The sequence below is a fragment of the Chiloscyllium plagiosum genome, unplaced genomic scaffold (assembly GCF_037043375.1).
Source record: "Chiloscyllium plagiosum isolate Xiang-an unplaced genomic scaffold, Cpla_swu_hap1 HiC_scaffold_10, whole genome shotgun sequence".
NCBI classification, from domain to species: domain Eukaryota; kingdom Metazoa; phylum Chordata; class Chondrichthyes; order Orectolobiformes; family Hemiscylliidae; genus Chiloscyllium; species Chiloscyllium plagiosum.
Window position 1 is genome coordinate 75,208,960 of NW_028270148.1, and position 23,254 is coordinate 75,232,213.

Consider the following 23,254-nt stretch of genomic DNA (forward strand, 5'->3'; position numbering starts at 1 on the left):
ATGAAAACTTGCCTAAGTCACTATCTTTCCCCACTTGAATCTGACTTTGGTTATGTATCTGTTCTACAGCCCCCAAAGAAGAAAACCGTTTTCTCCTGAATTCCCTTTTACCCATGGTTTGGTCAGTAGAAATTGAAAGAAGTCAACGTAAGTTAGTTGTACAAGTCTAGAAACAGAGAACTGAGGTTGCATTGACACAAATGACTGAAAATAGCAGACCACTTAAAGAGCTGACAGAATTCTTTGATTAATAACTAGCAAATTGACTTGTATATCTCAATGGAAGCCTTGTCTCTGTTAGGGGCAGGAAGGGTTAGGAGGTGGTGAATTAACTAGTGTTCAAGAGGAAAGTGATGGTCTAATTGTGTTATCGCTAGACTATTATTTTGAAGAGACACAGCTCATGTTCTACGACAGATAGTAGAACTTGAATCTTATAGAAATATGAAATTAAGAGTCTAATGATGACTATAAAACTGTTACAAAAATAGAAACTGGTGGAAAACTCAGCAGGTCTGGCAGCAACTGTAGAGAGAAATCAGAGTTATCATTTTGGTTTGAGTGACCATTCCTCAGTGCACTGAGGAAGGTTCTCTCGATCTGAAACGTTAACTCTGATTTCTCTACTCGGATGCTGCCAGACCTGCTGAGCTATTCCAACAATTTCTATTATTGTTTCTGATTTCTAGTATCTGCAGTTCTTACCATAACTTTTTTGCTGAGAAAAAGACACATTAGTGAGTTTTGTATTGTACTCTTAGGGCAGAATTGCAAGAATACTAAATTGGAAAGATTACAACTTATACTGTACAAGGAAAGGATGGTGATTTTCTGACGTGTGAACTCTGGTCAAGATGTTGCTATGGGGAAGGCATCAGGAAATAGCTGCCCCCCAAGGTTTGATTTATGAAAAGCTATAATGACTGGATGTCTTGTGATTATAAAGGACAGAGCCTTGTGTATAAAGATATGTAGTTCTATCAAGCAGTTACAGCATATTTGATATTGCTATCCTATTCTATATAATGTGCTCCTTAAGGAAACCACATATGGTGGTACACTAGGGAGTGTTGCTGAACAAATAGACCTTGGAGTGCAGGTTCATAGCTCCTTGAAAGTGGAGTTGCAGGTAGATAGGATAGTGAAGGCGGCGTTTGGTATGCTTTCCTTTATTGGTCAGAGTATTGAGTACAAGAGTTGGGAGGTCATGTTGCGGCTGTATGGGACATTGGTTAGGCCACTGTTGGAATATTGCGTGCAATTCTGGTCTCCTTCCTATCAGAAAGATGTTGTGAAAATTGAAAGGGTTCAGAAAAGATTTACAAGGATGTTACCAGGGTTGGAGGATCTGAGTACAGGGAGAGGCTGAACAGGCTGGGGCTGTTTTCCCTGGAGCGTCGGAGGCTGAGGGATGACCTTATAGAGGTTTACAAAATTATGAGGGGATGGATAGGATAAATAGACAAAGTCTTTTCCCTGGGATCGGGGAGTCCAGAACTAGAGGGCATAGGTTTAGGGTGAGAGGGGAGAAATATAAAAGAGACCTAAGGGGCAACTTTTTCACACAGAGGGTGGTACATGTATGGAATGAGCTGCCAGAGGATGTGGTGGAGGCTGGTACAATTGCAACATTTAAGAGGCATTTGGATGGGTATATGAATAGGAAGGGCTTGGAGGGATATGATCCGGGTGGGACTAGATTGGGTTGGGATATCTGGTTGGCATGGACAGGTTGGACCGAACGGTCTGTTTCCATGCTGTACATATCTGACTCTATTGAGATAATCTAGGAATGCTGCCATTGTCTGAATCATTGAATTTATGAACTTAGCAACTCATGATGTTGCATTCAGCTTTAATGACATTATACATGCCTAAATTTATGGTGCTGCCATGGCATCTCCTCTAGGTTCAACTTGTCAGTTTCCACAAGAAATGCATCTTCCACAAAATGACCTCTAATTTACCTTTTGTATATTTCCAATACGTAACTGATACATTTGCTAGATTTGAATCTGCAGTGCATGTAAGAATTTCCTTACACACTATAACAAGGTCAATGACAGGAGAATCGATGTTTCGTGCATAAGCCCTTCTTCAGGGCTTATGCCCGAAACGTCGATTCTCCTGTTCCCTGGATGCTGCCTGACCTGCTGCACTTTTCCAGCAACACATTTTCAGCTCTGATCTCCAGCATCTGCAGTCCTCACTTTCTCCTCAACATGTGATGTTAGCTGTTTCACACTCCTACTAATCAACAGCAGGATGAGTGATAGTCCCCATTGACAGTATGCTGCCATCAAGTCAGGAAGACAAAGAAGCAAATGTCACATGAACTGCAATGCCGGTGTAATGCCTGAGCAGGCAGTTCTTACATCCCAATGATTTGCTGATCACAAGTGACAACAGTGCAGTCGATGCTTTTGGCTATTTGTGACAAACAAACAGAATACGGACTATATCAAAGGTAATTTTGTGATTGGACAATACTTACCAAACAATTCTGATTGTGCTAACATTGACACTAACAACCAATTTATCGTCATTTAGGCTCACTTGCTAGAAGCTACATGTATGTATATTTTCATATACAGGGCTCTGTCCTTTGCAAACAAAGAGGAGAAAGTGAGGTCTGCAGATGCTAGAGATCAAAGTTGAAACTTTATTGCTGGAACAGCACAGCAGGTCAGGCAGCATTTAGGGAACAGGAGATTCGACATTTCGGGCACAGGCCCTTCTTCAGGAATGAAGAAGAAGGGCCTGTGCCCGAAACGTCGAATCTCCTGTTCCCTGGATGCTGCCTGACCTGCTGTGCTGTTCCTTTGCAAACAAAGAATTGCAAGTCAACAAAACAAAAGTTTGGGGCTCATCTATTCCCTAGATCAATTCCCAGGAATATCAAAACCTTAAGTAATGAGAGTTGACTTGCCTGATTTGAATTTAAACTAAAGCTTATGAGATAATAGTTTGTTGGTGCATTCTCCATGGCAACCCTTATATCAATCAGAGACCACTTGCAAACCAATTAGCACTCTTTCATCATGATAGTCAATTGACTCCTCTTATGTTGTATCTCTACGAATTTCAATTTGGTAATTTACAGCTGGCCCTGGAAGAATCTGGGATGGATTCAGAGTCATGGCCTGAAAAGGACTTTCTTCAGATGAAAGCACAGTATCAGAGGCTGATTTTTTTCATGCTTTGCATAGCTAGAAAAAAAAGCTTTCAATTTAAAATCTAAACAATTAAATAAATGGCTGTACTGCTAAGTTCATGATGGTCTGTTTACTTGATAGCTAACATTATGGTAATTCTTACTTGGTGGAGGGGGTCTTTGTGGAGGTTGAGGTCGGTCAGGTACTGACACAGATCTACATGCTGTACGTAGTTGAGGAGCTGCCTCTCGATTAACTAGGGAACATTTTGCATTATTTAAAGCAGGAAGAAAACCTATTTAGTTGGCACAGAAAGTATAATAGCAAAAATCCCCAGCTCAAAGTAACATAATTAATATTGATATTGATTATGGTCAAAAGTGATTACATACCAGTTATTTCACTTTTTTGAGAATCGGGCATTCTGTTTAGTAATTGAACCTCAGCAACCTCATAAACAAGAGATTCTGTAAACTGTTCAGGTGATTTTTTGTGATTCACTATTTGCCCTGTCACCAAATGCTGTGGGACAATTTCATCTAAGTCTTCATCTGAATCTCCTACAAGAGAAAGAAAGTGCATGTGATTAATTTCAACAGTGAATAGCATTTGGTAGAACAGAGCATAGTTTTGCAAATCATGTCCTGAGAGAAAGGGTTAAGAGGACCACCCGATACACTACATTGCTTACCAACACAATCAATCTCATCTCTGGACTGATTCAACACTTGAATGCTTATCATATATCAGCATCAAACATCTTCTGACCCACCTGATTTATCACATCGCTCACGAACAAGCAATTTATTTACAAAATTCATTTTTAACAGACTGCTGAGAACATCCTGAATACATTTTCAATCTAGATTCTATAATTAAATGTTATTTTATAGAGGTTTTCAAAATTGAAGGGCATGGATAGGATCAATAGACAGTCTTTTCCCTGGGGTGGGGGAGTCCAGAACTAGAGGGCACAGGTTTAAGGTGAGGGGAAAGATGTAAAAGAGACCTACGGAGCAACGTTTTCATGCAGAGGGTGGTACGTGTATGAAATGAGCTGCCAGAGGAAGTGGTGGAGGTTAGTACAATTGCAACATTTAAAAGGCATTTGGATGGGTATATGCATAGGAAGAGTTTAGAAGGATATGGGTCAAGTGCTGGCAGGTGGGACTAGATTGGGTTGGGATATTTGATCACCATAGACAGGATGGACCGAAGGGTCTATTTCCATGCTGTATATCTCGATGGCTCTATGACAATCAAATGAATTTATCACTGGGGTCCTACATTGCCATTGGCATTTTATTATCCACTTTGCAATATTATTTAAAGAATCTACGTTTTGCTGATGTTGACACTTAATTTTCAGAAATAAAATCATACAAAACAGTGAGTTGCAAAAAATGGTTTGTTTCAGCTTGCTTTCTTCTATTTCATTCCTTTTTCTTGAATAGAGATAGATGCTGGAATCCAAAGAAGACAAACTAGAGGCTGGAAGAACACAGCAAGCCAGGCAGCATCAGGATGCAGAGAAGTCAATGCTTTCGGGTATTAACCCTTCTTCAGGACAAGATGTGGGCATAAGGGGAGCTACAGTTAAAGAGAAGGGGGGAACGGAGAGTAGCTGAATGGTGAGGTAGACATGGTTGATCGATGGGAGAGAGGGGAATCTGGTTGACAGCTGGAAAGAAAGGTCAATAGGATGAATGGAAAGGAGGAGGCAGGGAACTGGGAAAGGAGTCTAGATAGGTGGGAAGGTTAGTTGAAATTAGGGGACTCAATGTTCAGTCCTCTGGGCTTTAGACTTCAGACAGAAGATGAGGTGTTGATCCTCCAATTTGTGGTCTGATTCACTGTGGCAATGGAGGAGGCTAAAGATAGATGTGTCGGAGTGGGAGGGGGAATTGAAATAGGCGGTGACCAGGAGGTCAGGTTGACTGTTTTGGGCCTGGCTAAGATGCTCAGCGAATGTTGTGAAGACCATATGGAGAGCACCAGATGTGGTAAACTAGTTTGGAGGAGATGCAGGTGAACCTCAATCTCACCTGGAAGGACTGTTTGGGGCCCCTGGATGGAGGTGAGGGAGGTTGTGTATAGGCAGGTGTTGCACCTTTTTTGGTTACAGGGAAAGATACTGGGGGGAATTGGAAGGGGAATATGGTGTGAGCCAAGGGAATGGTTCCTCGTAAAATACAGAGAGGTGGGGAGGAGATGATATTCTGGGTGGTAGGGTCTAATTGAAGTTGGCGGAAGTGTTTGAGGATGATACATTGGATGCGAAGGCCAGTGGAGTAGAAAGTGAGGACAAGGAGGGGCTTTACCATTGTTATGTTTGTGGAAGGGAGTTTAGAGCTGGAAAGGTGAAGGGCTGTCTGGATGTCAGAAGAGGGGGAGAAAATGTTGTTTGAAATAGGACATCTGAGATACTTGGGAGTGGAATATCTCCTAGTCAGCAGATGTGATGGAGGTGAAATATTTGCTAGATACGAGGTGGAAGGAGGTGTATTCCAGGTAGCCATGGGATTGAGAGTTTTTATAGTAAATGTCATCAAACCTAGTCTACTGGTGCTACTGATGTGGTCTTCTCTGCATTGGTGAGACCAAACGTAGACCAGGTGACCATTTCACAGAGCATCTTCACCTAGCCCAAAATGACCAGACTGACCTCCTTGGCGGCCTCCATTGCCACAGTGAACCAGACTGCGAATTGGAGAAACAACATCTTATCTTCTGCCTGGACAGCCTATAGCCCAGAAGACTTAACACTGAGTTCTCTAATTTCAAATAACCTTTCAGCCCCACCTCCTCCCTTCTATTACACCCACTGACCCTTCCTTATAGCTACTAATTGAATTTATCTCTCCCATCGACCAACCAGGTCATACTTGCTACCTTTGTCCACCTATCATCACCACCACACCATTTTGCTACTCTCCCCACCCAACCACACCCCACCCTTTTATCTGTAGCTTCCCTTACCCCTATATCTAATCCTGAAGAAGGGTAAATATCCAAAATGTTGACTTCTCTACCTCCTGATACTGCCTGGCTTGCTGCGTTCTTCCAGCCTTCTGTTTGTTTACTTTATTTTCTTGAAGGTAGTCATTGATGTTGATGCCTTATTCATACTTTGTTGAAATAGCCATTACTTCTTGTGTGGTGATGAATTCTGTAAGGATATTCAGCAAATCTAATCATGTTTTTACCTGACAGCAATTAGCTCACTCTTCTCACATCTTGTAAAGACCATATCTTTTTATTTTTCTGTATTTTTGATTATGGAACTAGAATGGAAAAAGGAACTGTCTTAAAATTAAGGATTTTTGATGGACTACTGACTTTTTTTTTGTAAAGCATCAGTTGTAAGTACTGTTCATGGTTCATGGTTTGGAATCAAAGGCTCTATACAAATTGGGATTCAGCTAGCAGCAAATAACTGATGGGTCTGTGACCTCATGACCAGTTGCCAATGACAAAGGCCTTTTTGTTAATAACTATGTGATTGGCTCTTAAGTAGAGCTGTGAGCATGATTGGGTAATGCCATCAGATCTACCAAATCAGAAGCTGTTCTGCAGTAAAAACTCCTTTTGAGCATGAAGAAAACCAATTTATTTTTTCTTCAGTTTCTGTAAGCTATGACTTTAAATAATGAATCAAAGCCTTTTATAAGGGCTTTTAGCCAGTAATTCAGAGACATTAAATGTATGAACCAGTCGATCTGTGCTTTCTGAAAAAGGGCAGAGTACCTGGAGAAAGATGATCAAGGAATAGCAAGTCCTAACAAACTGAAAGAATTATCTTGGTGAACCCTGTGGTAAGGACCATTTGAATTGACTTCCCACTCTTTCCCAGCATTCATAAAACCATTTGTGTGTGTTTACCTGCGGCTAGAGACTATTTAATTGTGATAAATAGTAATTCTAAAGTACAGAAACCTGAACGGTGCTTTGTGTCAACCTGAGTCTAAAAGACTAGCAAATTGGGAAATGTGCAGTTTTACAAAAGTTTGTGAAAACTCTTGAAATAGCAAGGCTTGATTTTCCAGTGCATTGCCCAGTGAGGTGCAATATCTAAAGTTAAGGAGTCACCAAACAGCAATTCAGGAATGTAAATCTCTGGTCAGTTTATTCCCTCTTTCTAAAGGAACTCAGTTACTGATCGAGGGACATGGCATCAGGAAAGTATTTGACATAGAAATGCAGTACTTTACTTGGGTATCTCCCACAGAGCTATTGCCACCAGCAGTGGTAATATTCTTACCTCTGAGCCAGGAGCCACAGCTTCAAGTCCTACCTGCTCCAGTGCAGTGTAACAACATCTCTGAACTCGTTGATTAGGGAGGGAGGTGCATTGATTAAACCAGAAGAGGGAAATAATACACAGGTGAATAAAGCATAAGTACTGAGTAACAAGTTAGTGTCTGGCCCAAATCAGAGTTCAATATGGACATGCATGGAGTATAAGAAATAAAATAAATAAGCTGCAAGCACAAATTCAAATTGGAGGTTATGATGTAGTAGCTGTTAGTGAGACTTGGCTGCAAGATGATCAGGGCTAGAAACTAAATATACCAGCTTAAGGTTTATGGGATGGATAGGAAAATGGCAGAGGAGGTGAATTAACCTTACTAATTAGAAACAAAATCACTTCAGCGGTGAAGGAGGCTACAATGAGGGGAAAGCATTAATGGAGACCTTTTACGTGTGGAATTGAGAAACAGTAAAGGATGGAAAAGTGTAATAGGGGTTGTGTATAGACCCACTGGTAGCAGCTCTGAGATGCTAGATTGTATAAATGCAGATATTAGGCAAGTATGTAACAGAGTCAGTTTAGTATTATAAGGGACATTTTAACTTGAATGTAAATTGGGAGAGGTAGACAAGGACTTGCCAGAAAGATAGTAAAATTCTGGAGAGTGTCTGGGATTTCCTGCAGCAACAAGAGGACAAGCGATGTTGGATTTAGTAATGAGCACTAAGCTGAACTTAATTAGTAATTGTGTGTAAACATCTAACAAATCGTGATCACAAGATAATAGCATTCAATGTAACATTTGAAAGCGAAAAGCATGAATCACCTTATCAGAGTTTTAGATTTAAGTAAGGCTGACTTTAATGAGATGGAATGCCGACTGTCCACAGTAAACTGGGAAAATCTGTTAATGGGTTAAACAAAGAACAACAGTGGAGGATGTTTAATGAAACATTGAACACATTTCCTGAGAAGGAAAAGCAACTTCAAAGAAAAAACAACCGTGGACAACGAAAGATTAAAAGAAAGTGCTTTATAAAAATGCAAAAAGCAGGACAGATCCAGCTGAATGGGAAAGATACAAAGCCTGGCAAAGGGCCACAAAGAAGTTCAAAAGAGGTACTGAAAGGGATAACGAAAGGAAGCTTGCAAGGGACATTGAAATCAATAAGAAATTTTGTAGTTACGTAAAGGGGAAGTGAGTGGTCAGCGACGATGTTGGCCCACATTGTCAGAGATGTGGAGAAATGGCTGATGTTTATGAAGTCTGCTTTCGGAAGGTAAAATTGAACAGGGCCTGTGAGGAATATAAAAGCAAGAAAGAACTCGAGCAGAGAATTAGGAGCTCAAGAAGAAGCAATGAAATTACCTTGGCAAGTAGGATTGAAGAGAATCCCAAAGTATTCTATACATTGAAAACAATAGGATAACTAGGGAGAAGGTAGGACCGCTTGAAAAAGTAACTTGTGGTTGGAAGCAGAGGACGTGGGTGAGATCCTAAATATGTTTTACATCGGTATTCACCTAAGAGAGGGTTAGGGAGGATAGAGAGATCTGTGTGAAGCATGCTAATATGCTATAGCATTTTGAGATCGAGAGAAGTGGTATTGGAAATCTTGAGCATTAAGGTGGACAAGTCCCCAGGGCCTAATGGTATCTATCCCAGGTTATTGAGACAGGCAAGAGAGGAGATTGCTGGGGCCTTGACCAAGATCTTTGTATCCTCGCTAGCCACTGGCGAGGTCCCAGAGGACTGGCGAGTAGTTAATGTTGTTGCTCAGTTCATGGTGGGAAATAGGTAATATCCAGGAAACTATAGACTGATAAGTCTTGCATTGGTTGTTGGGAAGCTATTGGATAGGATTTACAAGCATTTGGAAAAGCATGGCTGAATTAGGGACTGTCAGCATGCCTTTGTGCAGAGCAGGTCATGTCTTACTAACTTGATTGAATTTTTCGAGGAGAAGACAATGGTGATCGATGAGGGTGGAGCAGTGGGTGTTCTCTGTGGAATTTAGTGAGGTTTTCAAAAGGTCCCTTATGGTAGGCTCATCCAGAAGATTAAGCTGCATGGAATGCACACTGACTTGGTAGTGTGGATTCAGAATTGGCTTGTCCACAGAAGGCAGAGGATGGTGGTGGAAGGGTGTTTTTCAGGCTGGAGGTCTGTGACTATTGGTCTTCCTCAGGGATCTCTATATGGGCTCGAATCTGTACTGGGAAAATGTTGATGGGTGAGTTAGTAAGTTTGCTGGCAATACAAAGATTGGTGGAGTTTTGAATAGAATAGAAGGCTGTCAAAAGATACAGTGGGATATAGATCAGTTGCAGATATGATGGACACAATACTCTGTGTGTGGCCTAACCAAAGTCTTAGAAAGCTGCAACATGACATCCTGACTCTTGTACTTAATTCCCCGACCAATAAAAGCAAGATTATATTAGATTAGATTAGATTACTTACAGTGTGGAAACAGGCCCTTTGGCCCAACAAGTCCACACCGAGAAACAGAAGATGGACTTTAATCCAAGTATCTTGGGGTACAAGTTCATAGCTATCTAAAAGTGGCCGTGCAAGTAGATAGGTCGTAAAGAGTCACGGGGCGGCACGGTGCCACAGTGGTTAGCACTGCTGCCTCACAGCACCAGAGACCTGGGTTCAATTCCCGACTCAAGTGACTGACTGTGTGGAGTTTGCACATTCTCCCCGTGTCTGCGTGGGTTTCCACCGGGTGCTCCGGTTTCCTCCCACAGTCCAAAGATGTGCAGGTCAGGTGAATTGGCCATGCTAAATTGCCCATAGTTTTAGGTAAAGGGGTAAATATAGGGGAATGGGTGGGTTGCGCTTCGGGTCGGTGTGGACTTGTTGGGCCAAAGGGCCTGTTTCCACACTGTAAGTAATCTAATCTAATCTAATCTAATCTTGCCTTTATTGGTCGGGGAATTAAGTACAAGAGTCAGGATGTCATGTTGCAGCTTTCTAAGACTTTGGTTAGGCCACACACAGAGTATTGTGTTCACTTCTGGTTACCACTTTACAGGAAGGATGTGGAGGCTTTGGAGAGAGTGCAGTAAAGGTTTACCAGGATGCTGCCTGGACTAGAGGGTATGAGCTATAAGGAGGGGCTAGAAAAACCCAGTTTGTTTTCTCTGGAGCAGCAGAAGCTGCGGCGGAGACTTGATTGTATCTCAATTTTATCGAGTACTTTGGACTTGAGGGTCAGAGTCTTCCTCCCAGATTTGAAATGTCTAAAACTATGGGGCATGCATTTAAGGTGAGAGGGGAAAAGATCAAAGGAGATGTGAGGAGGACGTTTCTACACAGAGTGGTAGGAGTCTGGAACACTCTGTCAAGGGTGAGGGTGCAACATGTCCAATAAGGGTGTTTAAGGGACTTTTATATAAGCATATGAATATGCAAGGAATGGAGGGATATGGACTAAGGGCAGGCAGTAGGGATTAGTTTTAATTTAGCATCATGTTCGGCACAACGTGGTGGGCTGAAGGACCTGTTCCGGTGTTGTATTATTCGATGTTCTATGTTGGATAATTATTTTGCCTCAGTAGAAAAGGAAGAAAGCTTGCCAGAAGTTGAGAATGTTGATAGGGGACAGGGACTGAATAAAATTAACATAATTTCCTCATTGTCAATGTCTTATTTAACAAAACTAAAGAGTGACAAATCTCCAGGATTTGAAGTAAGGAAGCACATTGTAGACACCATAACTGTACTCTTTTCAGAAATTCCTAGGAGTTGTCCCTCTGGATCTGAAGGTTGCATGTGTCACTCTGCTTATTAAAAAGGGTGGAAGAGGAAAACCAGGCAATAACAGACCAGTTAGTTTAACATCTGTGGTGGCAAAATTGTTGGAGTGTACAATGAAGGATGGGGTAACTAAGCACCTTGCAATTTTCAATGAATTAGAGAAATCTAGAATGGATTCATGACAAGAGTTTGCCTGACAAACCTCATTGAATTGTTTTGAAGAGGTGACTGAGTGGTGGACAGGGGACTGTTTGGATGTTGTTTATATGAACTTCCAGAAGGCATTTGATAAAGTACCATGTAAGAAACTCTTAATTGTGAATTGAGGGAAAATTGAAGGCATTGCTGGGAAATTGAGCAGCAGGTGAAAGTAGGAATAGTAGATGGGCACCCATTGTGACCATTGCTGTCCTACATGAACCTCTCTTAGGGCCTCAATTATTCACGTTATTTATGAACAACTTGAATAATGGCATAGAAGATCGTATATCTAGGTTTGCTGACAACACAAAGTTAGTTGGCATTGTAGACAGTATAAATAGTATAAAATTATAAAGGGACATTTGATAGATTAGGTGAATGGGTGAAACTGTGGTAGTTGGAGTTCCATGTAAGCAAAGGTTATCCATTTTGGACTGAAAAGGATAAATCAAGTTGTCCATGCTGACCAGATATCCTGAATTAATCTATTCCCATTTGCCAGCACTTGGCCCATATCCCTCTAAACCCTTCCTATTCGTAAACCCATCCAGATGCTTTTTAAATTTTGGAATTGTACCAGTCTCCTCCACTTCCTCTGCCAGCTCATTCCATACACTCCCCACTGCGAGCACAAAAAAGTTGCCCCTTAGGTCTCTTTTTAAATCTTGCCCCACTCACCTGAAACCAATGCCCTCTAGTTCTACCCCACCCCAGGGAAAAGACCTTGACTATTTACCCTATCCATGACCCTCTTGATTGTATTAAGTTGAATACAGTGTATGTCCAAAGGTTCAGATGCATAGATATTTAAAAATGCTATGAACAGGTACAGAAAATGGTCTAAAAAGCTAATGGAGGTCTGGAGTATACGGATGTAGAAGTTATGCTGCAGTTATACAAACCCTGAAGTACTGTGAGCAGATTCAGGCACCACATCTTAGGAAGGATGTATTGACCTTGGAGGGAATAAATTGTAGGTTTATGAGCGTAATATTAGACTTCAGGAGTTGTTTGAGAAGAGTTTATCGAAATTAGACCTGTTGACTCTAGCACTTAGAAGGTTAAAAAGTGATCTGATTGATATCTACATGAAAAGACAGTATATACCAATAAACTTTTTCCACTGCTTGAAAATCCCAGAACCAGGGGGTCATAGTCTGAGAATTCAGGCCAGACCGTTCAGGAGAGATATTAAGAAGCACTTTCACACAAAAAGTATGGTAGATGTTTGGAATTCTCTTCCACAAGTGGCATTGGATGCTGGATCAATTAATGTTTTTGAAACTGGGATGGATAAAATTTTGTTAAGCACAGGTATTGAGGGATACGGACCAAAGGCAGCTATATAGAGTTTGGCTGCAGATCAGCCATGGTCTCACTGCATAGCAGAACAAACTCCAGGGGCTGAATATTCTACTCCTGTTCCTGTGTTGCTATCTCCTTTCTTGAAAACAGTAACCTATAATGGATGAATTCTATGGATTTTGTCAGTACTTGTTTACATTACCCATGGAAAGATAAAAGAACTCCTGTTTCTCTTTCTTTCTGTAATTGATATTTAAATAAAATCATAGCAATATCACATTGAAACTTTCTCCATCTGAAATTACAGAAAATTAGTGGGTCAATTTAGGATAGTTTGAGTTAATACTTGATATTAAATGCCTGTAAATGTGCATTTCTCTTTTGGTTTTTAACAGAGCAGCAACTAGCATGCTGAACATCCAGCAGCTGTACTTTTTTCAATTATTAATTAGAATTTCAAAAGCATCATTGTTCATACAAGCTCAGCCTTCATGGTGCCAGGATCTTGTTAACATTCCACCTTCCTTGTAGATAGCAGTTTCGAACTTTAATGTTTGCTTCTTACAATGAATGCAGTTTTATTTTTCTATTTTTAAATTTAATGGCCTGAGTTTTATACATGATGAATAAATGGCACCAGATATTCATTATATTTATAATTGCCCATGGACTTTCTATTGAATTTTAGAGAACTGCTTTGCATGGTGCCCTCTATCCGGGTCCTGAGATCTGTGTAAAAAGAGGAAGCAATTGTGTATCACCATAAGTAGTCTGAATGAAGAATTATTATGAGCAGTGCAGGGTCTGTACCAAGCAATGCCAGTTAGAATGTTTTCAATGTTGAATCAGGGGTTGAAATTGAAATAGTGAAAGAGCGAGTGCCAATTATTTAATTGTTTCCTCCAAAAAGAATTAAAATCTACCTGTGCACGTTAATGTCAATGCTGGTATGGTTATTTTTCAGTAATTAAGACTTCAAGTGGAGTTAAGAATGTACTTAGAAGTGAATTGAATTTTTCTGGTATGGTTACTGGGCTGGTTTCCCAATTTTATACCCTTGGATAGCTTCCAAAAGCAAGCCTATTGGCATCTTATTGTTGTAGCAAAGCTTGTGGAGGATCAGCAAATGAACAAACCCCAGTTTGATTCAGGTGATTTTAGGAATATGTAGTGCATGACTGCAGCAAGTTTTAGACTGTTAGCAAGATGGTTTCTGGGCAATCCACTCTTGGGAATGCTTTGTTATGCAGATTTATCTTTGGCGTTTTCTTCTCTTAACTGGTATCCTGTACTAAGTTTTCTGAAATCTAATAGTGCATTTTAGTTCAAACTCTGTTAGTCGAAACAAAACTGACCTTGCTTTGATGCCTAATAAAGATCTGGAAAATTGTTTTTATCCTTTCATGTGGTTTGGGCAATGAAGCATTTGTTGCTCATTTGTAATTGCCCTCTGAAGTGGTAGTACACTATTTTTGTGAACTGCAGCAGCCAAATTGGTTTGACATTTTTCTGTAGTGGTTTCATAGACCATTTCACAGGGCAGTTGAGTCAACTATATTGTTGTGGGTCACTGAGGATAGAGAAGTTTCTTCCTTTTAAAGTGGGTTTTTACAGAAGTCAATAGGTTCTTGGTCACCATTTACTGGAACTACCTTTCAAAGCCAGATTTATGAGCAAAATTCTTCAGCTAATTGAATTGAAGTTCTGCTATCTGCTGTGGTAGGATTTGAAGCAGTGTCTCAGAGCATAGACATACGTTTCTGGGTTATTAGACCTATGATATTACCATAATGTTGTTATTTCCTCAAACCGGGCATAGATTTTCTCTCAAACTTGACTTCAAGCTCATGAACCTCTGTGGATGTGAAGATCACATTCCTGCATTATACCCTGCTTCTATTTACCCTGCTGCTTTTAGTCCTGTGAACTCTGGAAAAGAGATGGTAAAATCTGGATCTTCTCTTGGACCTGACTTCAAACTTGCAGATCGTTTCTGTCACTAAAATGTTTTCATTTTGGACCCTGCTGGTTACACCACAAGACCAAAACTCTATCTCTAGATAATCAAAGAACCAGATACCTGTTAGGAAGGAAGATGTGTTGGACATTTTGAACAACTTGAGGATAGACAAGTCCCCCGGGCCTGACGGGATATATCCTAGGATTATGTGGGAAGCAAGAGAGGAAATTGCAGTACCGTTGGCAATGATCTTCTCGTCTTCACTGGCAACGGGGGTGGTACCAGGGGACTGGAGAGTAGCGAATGTTGTGTCCCTGTTCAAAAAAGGGAATAGGGATAACCCCGGGAATTACAGGCTTGTTAGTCTTACTTCTGTGGTAGGCAAAGTAATGGAAAGGGTACTGAGGGATAGGATTTATGAGTATCTGGAAAGACACTGCTTGATTAGGGACAGCCAGCACGGATTTGTGAAGGGTAGGTCTTGCCTTACAAGTCTTATTGAATTCTTCGAGGAGGTGACCAAGCATGTGGATGAGGGTAGAGCAGTGGATGTAGTGTACATGGATTTTAGTAAGGCATTTGATAAGGTTCCCCATGGTAGGCTTATGCGGAAAGTCAGGAGGCATGGGATAGAGGGAAATTTGGCCAATTGGATAGAAAACTGGCTAACCGGTCGAAGGCAGAGAGTGGTGGTAGATGGTAAATATTCAGCCTGGAGCCCAGTTACAAGTGGAGTTCCGCAGGGATCAGTTCTGGGTCCTCTGCTGTTTGTAATTTTTATTAATGACTTAGATGAGGGAGTCGAAGGGTGGGTCAGTAAATTTGCAGATGATACAAAGATAGGTGGAGTTGTGGACAGTGAGGAGGGCTGTTGTCGGCTGCAGAGGGACTTAGATATGATGCAGAGCTGGGCTGAGGAGTGGCAGATGGAGTTCAACCCTGCCAAGTGTGAGGTTGTCCATTTTGGAAGAACAAATAAGAATGCGGAATACGGGGTTAATGGTAGGGTTCTTAGTCAGGTGGAGGAACAGAGGGATCTTGGGGTCTATGTACATAGATCTTTGAAGGTTGCCACTCAGGTGGATAGAGTTTGTAAGAAGGCCTATGGAGTATTATCGTTCATTAGCAGAGGGATTGAATTCAAGAGTCGTGAAGTGATGTTGCAGCTGTACAGGACTTTGGTTCGGCCACAGTTGGAGTACTGTGTGCAGTTCTGGTCGCCTCACTTTAGGAAAGATGTGGAAGCCTTGGAGAGGGTGCAGAGAAGATTTACCAGGATGTTGCCTGGAATGGAGAGGAAGTCGTACGAGGATAGGTTGAGAGTTCTCGGCCTTTTCTCGTTGGAACGGCGAAGGATGAGGGGTGACTTGATAGAGGTTTATAAGATGATCAGAGGAATAGATAGAGTAGACAGTCAGAAAATTTTTCCCCGGGTACAACAGAGTGTTACAAGGGGATATAAATTTAAGGTGAAGGGTGGAAGGTATAGGGGAGATGTCAGGGGTGGGTTCTTTACCCAGAGAGTGGTGGGGGCATGGAATGCGCTGCCCGTGGGAGTGGTAGAGTCGGAATCATTGGTGACCTTTAAGCGGCATTTGGATAGGTACATGGATGGGTACTTAATCTAGGTTAGAAGTTCGGCACAACATCGTGGGCCGAAGGGCCTGTTCTGTGCTGTATTGTTCTATGTTCTATGTTAACAGCATTTTGAAGTAATTTTTAAAATCAATTTGTAGTACTTTCTCCACTACTCCTGTGACTGAGACCTTTGTCTCCGGCTGAGCCCAAGAATTGACTATGTTTTTTTGTTTTATGTCTTTGATCTGTTCCTGCTCAGAAAATTACTCAGCTGGCCTGAAGTGGAAATCTGTTTCTGAATTTTACAGTATTCTTGAACTTTGTCATCATCATCCTCATACTGTAGCTGACTTCACCCTACCTCCCACATTCTAATTCCCGCCAAGCTAGATCAGTTGATTTACCAATATTCTACCCTCCGTTGCTGGACTTTACTCACTGTCTGTCTCTAAATTCAGACGAAGTTCATCTATGCTTCATGCTGACTGCACGTATCCTAAGTCATCCTTCCTTCACCAAAGTACCTCTGGCTTAGATTTTAATTTGGGACTCCCTCCTATTATTTCCTATGTAGTTTTTATATATCCTAAGGTTAATGAAACTGGGACTAGGCAACTTGAACTTGCCCCTAGTACAGTCATGTGTTCATTTTGATTGCTGCTATAAATTTGAATGTTGCTCTATTTTAATTTTGTTTTTTAATTTTCTTTTTACCTCTCCTAAATTCTCCTCTTCTATTGTCGTTATTCCTTTCTTTATCCCCTGATGACTCAATTCTCTATCATCACAGTTCAGTCCTCCTCAATTTTCCAACCCTAACTCCGACTTGACATCTTCCTCAATAAACCTGTGGCATTCTTCAGTGCCTCATTTGTTATTCTCTGCAAAACATGTTGAGGCAATCTGCTTACTCATTACAGACATCAGCCTGAATTGTTCCCTGCCATTCTCTTTGACACTCCTGGTCAATATATGGGGCAGGCGATGGCCTAATGGTATTATCGCCAGACTATTATTCCGGAGAGCCACGTTATGTTCTGGTGATTAACTTCTGGAATTAAGAGTCTAATGATGTTGATTGTCAGGAAAAACCCATCTGGTTTACTGATGTCCTTTAAGAACCTGCTACCCTTACCTGGTCTGGCCTACATGCGACTTCAGACCCATAGCAATGTAGTTGACACTTAACTGCCCTCTAGGCATTTAGGGATGGGCAATAAATGCTGGCCTAGCCAGTGATGCCCTTATTCTGTGACTGAATAGAGGAAAACAAAACTTGATGGAAACTAATTTTGTGCGAGCTACCCTGTCCATCCCATACTGCTGGTCTTTCAGTGGATTCTTCCTCACTATCCTTCTTGGCATCACCCTTCAGAATGTCCCTTTGATTGTGAATTTTCTTTACCTCTTCCCCTTTGTGAAGTCTTGCCTATCGGGCTCCTCAAGAATTTCCCTCTTTGAACATAAAACATAGAACATGGAATGGTACAACAAAGTACAGGCCCTTTGTCCTTCGATGTTGTGCTGACCTTTTATCCTACTCTAAGATCGAACTAACTTACATACATTTATTTAACTATTATCCATGGGCCTATCCAACAGTCGCTTAAGTGTATCCCTAATGCATCTGACTCTACTGCCACTGCTGGCAGTGCGTTCCATGCACCCACCACCCTCTGTAAAGAACCTACTTCTGACATCTCCCCAAAACCTTCCTCCAATCACCTTAAAATGATGCCCCCTTCTGATAGTCATTTCCGCACTGGGAAGAAGTCTCTGGCTATCCACTCCATCCATGCTTCTCATCATCTTGTACACCTCTATCAAGTCACCTCCCGTTCTTCGTTCCAATGAGAAAAGCCTTTCTTCATAAGACATGACCTCCAGTCCAGGCAGCGTCCTGGTAAATCTCTTCTACACCCTCTCTAAAGCTTCCACATCCTTCCTATAATGAGGCGACCAGAACTGAACGCAATATTCCAAGTGTGCTCTAACCAGGCTTTATAGAGCTGTAGCATAACCTTGAAGCTCTTAAAGTCAATCCCCCTGCTAATGAAAGCCAACATACCATGCGCCTTCTTAACAACCCTATCAACTTGGTGGCAAATTTGAGGGATCTATGGCTGTGGACCCCAAGATCCCTCTGTTCCTCTACACTACCAAGAATCTTGCCTTTAACCCTGTAATCTCCATTCAAATTCAACCTTTCAGTCATCTTGTTTATGTGGCTTGTAATTTTATTTTATAACATGGGAATTCAATGCAAAATTCAGAACTGACATTCCAATACAGTACTGACATAATATTGCAGTTTTGGGTTTATCAGCTGAGATGCTAAAATGCAATTCCATTTGCCTCTTCAGGTGAATAGAAAAGATCCCCTGGTGCTATCTTGAAGAGTAGTAGGTAGACATCACATGTACATGGCTGACATTAACCCTCAACAACATGACAAGAAACAGATTGCTTGGAGAAATGCAGTTGTACCCTTAGTGTACTGCTTGGCTTGCTGTAGCCATGTAACCTTGCTTTAAGTGCCTTTGTGTGCATTCTGTGGAAGCCATAAAATGCATATCGTTTGAAATGTGGTGTCAGAGCGAATATGTGAATTTTCAAGACTGTAAGAGAGCCAATTAGAATAGAAATTACTGAAGGAAACAGCAAGAAAGAAACCTTCTTAAAAAGCCACAGCTTGGTATGTCAAAATGGCTGTTGTATTCATGAAAGAGAGAGAATTGGAATATTTTGTACTTAGTGGTAAAGTTATGAAATAGCAACAGAATAAAGTAAACTCCACATGAGTTGGAACTCTGCTAGTTCACCAGAAACTGAGCTGAAGAAGGAAAAACATGCGATTGTACGTGGATCATGTGCTGATAGTAACAGGACTTTGCTTGGATCCTGACAAGGTCAAAGCTGTAAGAATAATGCAGCGACCAGTAGATGAGAGCAGTGCAACAATTTGTTTGAGTCGTGAAGTATTTTGCAGATTTCTTGCTTAATTTGTCTTCAGAGTGTGAACCTTTTTTACGCAGGTTCACTGGGGTTCAAAACAAGAAGCAGCTTTGATTTGAATCAGCATTGCCAATGCTGAGGTACTGGAACGTGAATGAAGAAGTCTCCTTGAAGTGTTATGCTACTCTGAGGTTTTGGAGCAACTCTTTTGCAGCAAAAACAGCTTGTTGCATTTGCACCCAGGTTGCTAATACAGCAACTTTTAAATTAACTTTTCATTAATGCTTCAGTTGTTATGATATTCTAGACATTGTGATGAGCACCAACCATCTACAATTCATGAATGAATTATTCAGGTGTTGTATAAAGGATTGTGAAATTCACCAGTGGAAATAATTTCCTCCTCTACCACAAACAAATGGAAAGGCTGAAAGAGCAGTGAAAATCAAAGATTTTATAAAGAAATCAAATTCAGCACAAACTATCTTTGAGTTGAGAAATATATGTACTGAAATACTGTAGTGCTATCTAAGGACCAATGTCACATCTCATCCAAGCTGCACTGCCAATAACGAAAAAACTATTGAAGCCAGAAGTAGTAACAGGCCTGAGGGACAAAATCAAACTGAAATGACAGACAGCCAGATTTCATTTCAGTAATGCTACTATGTCATTGCCAGACTGAGTATTGGAAAGTCAGTCAGAATGCAAACATTGTGTTCTGAACAAAAGTCAGGCCACCTGTGCAAAAGAGTTCTCACCTCAATGGAAACCTGAGTTATTCTAAGATTATGTATGCAATGCTTGTACAGACACTGAGAGGTGAAACAATTCAATTGTGAATGAGCGATAATTTTCTTTGTGACTGTGCTGGTTCACAAAACTTGTAAATAGTGCATAGAGAATGCAATTGCACCTTCAGTTTACTGGCTGTCATGCTGTAGCCATGTGACCATTGCCATTGTAAATACCTCAACAGATTATCCGGCCATTATTATTGTGGGAGTTTTGAATCAAATATAACACATTACATTCCTTGTATTACAAAGTTGACGAGACTTCAGAAGTCCTTCAGTTGCTGTAAGATGCTTTGTAATATCTAATGATTGCAGAATAAATCCCAAGTCTACTTTATATTTCAAAGACAAGTGTCATGGTGCAATATACTTCTTTCTCAAATGGTAAAACAGTTGGGATTGAATTTCTTAATTTCCATAACACCTATTTTCTCAGTATGCCTCTTGTAAAGAATTTCTCCTCTTCTCTCTAAGATTTACATTTTACATTTTTGGCTTATTCATCTTAATTGCTTACTATTTCCCTCCTAGAGTTTGCATGAACATCAGAACTACCGTGCTCCATTTTAATCACATTCTTTTTTTCCAACCCCTCTAACTTCCTTCTGTTCCATTGGTTTTGCTTTCAATGTATTGGATTCATTTTCAAGCCTATAATTTACACCTATTTACATCTCTAGATCTCCCTTACCACAATTCGCGCTTCCTTTGTCTTTTGTTCTCTGCATCTGCTCCTCCAACCACCATCACCAGCACCACCCTCCAGCACATTACAATATTAGCAGTGTAAAGAAAGGCATAATTTTCCAGTACATTTCCATTATGATCATCCAGTTGTTGTACTCCCTGTTAGTACCAGCAACGTAAGGTGGAAGGGAAATGTAGTGCTGCAGTCAGAATTTAGGAAATAATATAGAAAAGTAGAAAGCAGGACTTCAAAAGTAGTCATAGAACATAGAACATTACAGGGCAGTACAGGTCCTTTGGCCCTCAATGTTGCATTGACATGTGGAACCAGTCTGAAACCCAACTATTCTACACTATTCCATTTTCATCCATATATATTTATCCAATGACCATTTTAAATGCCCTTAAAGTTGACGAGTCTACGTCTGTGTGCAAAAGTGAGGACTGCAGATGCTGGAAATCAGAATCTAGATTAGAGTGGTGCTGGTAAAGCACAGCAGGTCAGGCAGCATCCGAGGAGCAGGAAAACCGACGTTTGTGGCAAAAGCCCTTCCTGATGAATGGCTGCCTAATCTGCTGTGCTTTTCCAGCACTACTCTAATCTACAGTCTACTACTGTTGCAGGCCGTGCATTTCACACTGCTAATACTGAGTAAGGAAACTACCTCTGAAATCCATCCTATATCTATCACCGCTCAGCTTAAAGCTATGTCCCCTCGTGCTAGCCATCACCATTCGAGGAAAAAGGCTCTCACTGTCCACCCTATCTAACCCTCGGATTATCTTGTATGTCTCAATTAATGCACCCCTCAACCTTCTCTCTTGTGAAAACAGCCTCAAGTCCCTCAGACTTTCCTTGTAAGACTTTCCCTCCACACCAGGCAACATCCTAGTGAATCTCCTCTGATCCCTTCCCAAACCTTCCTCATCCTTCCTATAATGCAGTGACCAGAACTATATGCAGTACTCCAAGTGTGGTCACACCAGAGTTTTGTACAGCTGCAGCATGACCTGATGGCTCCAAAACTCATTCTCTCTACCAATAAAAGCTAACACACCTGATGTCATCTTAACAAACCTATCAACCTGGGTGACAACTTTCAGGGATCTGTGTACGTGGACACAGATCTTTCTGATTATCTACAGTGTCAAGAATCCTTTCATTAGCCCGCAGTACTCTGCATTCCTGTTGCTCCTTCCAAAGTGAATCACCTCACACTTTTCCGCATGAACCTCCATTTGCCACCTCTCAGCCCAGGTCTGCAGCTTATCTATAACCTATCCTTCTGTAACCTGCAACATCCTTCAGCACTATCCACAACTCTACCAATCCTACTGTCATCCACAGGTTTACTAATCCTTCTACGCCCTTGTCTGGTCATTTTATAAAAATGACAAACAGCAGTTGGCCCCAAAACAGATCCTTGCAGTACACCACTAGTAACTGAATTCCAGGAAGAACATTTCTCATCAGCTACCACCCTTTGTTGTATTTTCAGCTAGCCAACGTCTGATCCAAACTGCTAAATTACCCTCAGTCCCATGCCTCCGTATTTTGTGCAATAGCCTATTGTGGGGAGACTTTTGCACAAAATACGTTACTGAAATCCACATCCACCACGTTACACTCATCCACCTGTTTGGTCATCATCTCAAAGAAGTCAATAAGTTTTTTGAAGCATAACTTGCACTTCACAAAACCACTTTGACTATCCCTAATCAATTTACTCCTCTCTAGATGATGAAGAATGCTATGTCTTATACCCTTTTCTAACATTTTACTCAACCGAAGTGAGGCTCACTGGTCTATAATTACCAGGGTTGTCTTTACTTCCCTTATTGAACAAAGGGACAACATTGCAATCCTTGCAGTCTTCTGGCACTATTCCTGTAGACAATGACAACATAAAGATCAAAGCCAAAGGCTCTGCAATCTCCTCCCTGGCTTTCCATAGAATCCGAGGATAAATACCATCTGGCCCAGGGGACTTATTGATTTTCACACTTTCCAGAATTGCTGACACCACTTCCTTGTCAACCAAAATCCCATCCAGTCTAGTAGCCTGTATCTCAGTATTTTCCTCAACAACGTTGTCTTTTTCCAGTGTGAAAACTGACCAAAAATATTCATTTAGTGCTTCCCTATCTCCTCAGTCTCCATGTGCAACTTCTCACTACTATTCTTGATTGGTCCCAATCTTTCTTTAATCATTTTCTTATTCCTGATATACCTATAGAAAACTTCAGGTTTTTTTCTTGATCTGCCAATGACTTCTCATGTCCCCTCCTGGCTCTTCTTAGCTCTCTCTCTCTATAGGTCTTTCCTAACTAACATGTAACTCTCAAGCACCCTAACTGAGCCTTCACATCTCATCCTAACACAAGCTGCTGCCTTCGTCTTGACGAAATTCAACTTTCTCTCTATTCCCCCCTCTCTCTCTTCCCCCCTCTTTCTCTTCCCCCCTCTCTCTCTCCCCCTCTCTCTCTGCCCCTCTCTCTCTCCCCCTCTCTCTCTCCCCCTCTCTCTTTCCCTCTCTCTCTCTCCCCCCCTTATCTCTCCCCCCCTTCTCTCTCTCCCCCCCTCTCTCTCTCTCCCCC

The 23,254-nt window shown here is 41.2% G+C and overlaps 1 protein-coding gene and 1 long non-coding RNA gene across 2 annotated transcripts in view; one reads left to right on the forward strand and one right to left on the reverse strand.

Moving 5' to 3' along the window:
• Nucleotides 1–23,254, forward strand: part of LOC122552919 (sorting nexin-9-like) — a 141,123-nt gene that overhangs the window by 66,891 nt on the left and 50,978 nt on the right. The window lies entirely within an intron of this gene.
• Nucleotides 3,105–3,647, reverse strand: LOC122544789 (uncharacterized). Its single transcript, XR_006310464.2, has 3 exons — nt 3,548–3,647; nt 3,319–3,411; nt 3,105–3,209 (listed from the first exon to the last, which is right to left on the reverse strand). It is a non-coding gene; the product is annotated as an uncharacterized LOC122544789 (long non-coding RNA).